Source organism: Anneissia japonica, unplaced genomic scaffold (genome assembly GCF_011630105.1).
Source record: "Anneissia japonica isolate Jap-2015-1 unplaced genomic scaffold, ASM1163010v1 scaffold1812_len1207588_cov181, whole genome shotgun sequence".
In the NCBI taxonomy this organism is placed as follows: domain Eukaryota; kingdom Metazoa; phylum Echinodermata; class Crinoidea; order Comatulida; family Comatulidae; genus Anneissia; species Anneissia japonica.
The window spans coordinates 1,017,492-1,019,574 of record NW_022726379.1 but is presented as its reverse complement, the minus strand read 5'-3'; positions in this window follow the sequence as shown (position 1 = coordinate 1,019,574).

The window sequence follows — 2,083 nt, the reverse complement described above, 5'->3', positions numbered from 1 at the left end:
TAAAGATGTGGGTTACCCACATCTTTATATTTGCACAAGTAACTAAAATTATTTATTGAGCAGATTAATCACACTGATAAACAATTGTACTACATTCGGCTGATGCATACCCAGCTAGCAAAGCGACTTTGGCCCAACGTTGGTAAACGTTGGCAAGCGTCGGGGTCGGATATATCTGACGTTGGTACGACGTTGGTGTTTGGTTGCAAAATTTGGTCGGAGAGTTAACGTCAAACCAACGTATGAATATATTTGTCGATTTTCCGATGTCGTCCCAACGTTGGTAAGCCGTCGTAAATATTCAGTCTGACTACGGACGTTGGTACAACGTCACGATTTGTTACTGGCCCGGCGTCGGCAAACTACTAAAAAGATGGTTGGGTACTACCGTTGGCCCACGTTGGCTAGAGGTTGTAAATATTATGATGTCATAACAGACGTTGTCACAACGTCAGAGTACTTTGTTGGTCCGACGTCGGTAAAAGTTAGTGAAGGTTGGTTACAACCGTTGGGCCGACGTTGGATAAGGGTTATAAATATTAGATGTAATTAAAGACGTTGTCGCAACGTCAGAGTACTTTGTTGGCCCGACGTCGGTAAACGTTTGAAATAGACGTTGGTTACCACCGTTGTTGGCCGACGTTGGCCAGAGGTAGTAAATATTAAATGTGATTACAGACCTTGTCTCATCGTCACAGAACGCTGTTGGCCCGACGTCGGTATACGTTTGGAATGGAGGTTGGTTACAACCGTTGGTCCGACGTTGGTTAGAGGTTGTAAATATTAGGATGTATTTATAGAGACGTTGTCCCAACGTCACAGTACTTTGTTGGCCCGACGTCGGTAAACGTTAGTGGGGGTTGGTGACAACAGTTTGGCCGGCGTTGGTTAGAAGTTGTAAATTTCAAACGTTTACCGACGTCGGGCCAACAGAGTACTGTGATGTTGCGACAATGTCATTATTATTATTATTAGATCTATTATTATTATTATTATTATTATTATTATTATTATTATTATTAGGCCTATTATTATTATTATTATTATTATTTTGAGCTTACACCTTGTTGATTTGCGCCTTATAAATTGACCTATTATTATTATAATATATAGATTTTTTATTTTTTAACCAAATGTTTATTGAGGTCTGTATACGTGCATCTGTAAAGTTTCCTTGAAACCCACCATCGAGCATAAAGGAAAAAATCGCCTNAAAAAATCGCCTGCATTCGTGAATTCTGTATTTAGGCATATGGGGCGGGGGTGGGGGAGGGGGAGGTAGGCACTCTTAATGGAGCGACGTTCTAGTTCTCTTGCTCTTTATGCTAACCACGAAGATGTATAGTAAGTGTAACTGACTGGCTTACAGTATACCTTCAAACTAACGTAATATAACCACTTTATCGAGTAAAAACAAATTCTTTCGAATAAAAAAATATCTTTCGCTTGACTTTAGGAATTAATCATTTGTGACTGATAGGCTATGTACAATTTCCGGCCATCTAGCTAGGTGCCATAATCACAAAGTGTCTTACCTGAGCCCCAACCATGGCTGAGGTAGTATAGATCTTCTATCTGTGAAAGTACCCTCCCTGGGCCTTTCTATTTAGAATTCCTGGATCCGCCACTGGAAATTACAAAAAATATGTAATCATATTACAGTAGCTTGATGCCTATAAAATAACCTATAAAATTCACCAAACTCCGTAAAATATCCGTAGCTTGCCCTGGAAATATTTAAACATTTTTAATTAATTAAATATATAATCTGAAAGTAAATTTAAGTAGATTGGATTAATAAAAATGGACATAGTAGTAGGCCTAATCCTTATTCATTAACAAGAATAATATTTTTTATCTTCTGATCAACTTTATATAGCGGGAGTTATTTTCGACCAAGGTAAACCTTGCTAAAAAGGTACACTTTCTCAATCAAAAGGCTTTTTCAATGAATGGAATGACCTGTTGCGGCACGAAATCCTGTAGACCAAAGTACCGTTACAATTAGTAATCGTGCTGGAAATCCACTCACGATACTAGTTCTGAAAGTCGGTAAGCTTGCATTTGTTATCCATACAATGGA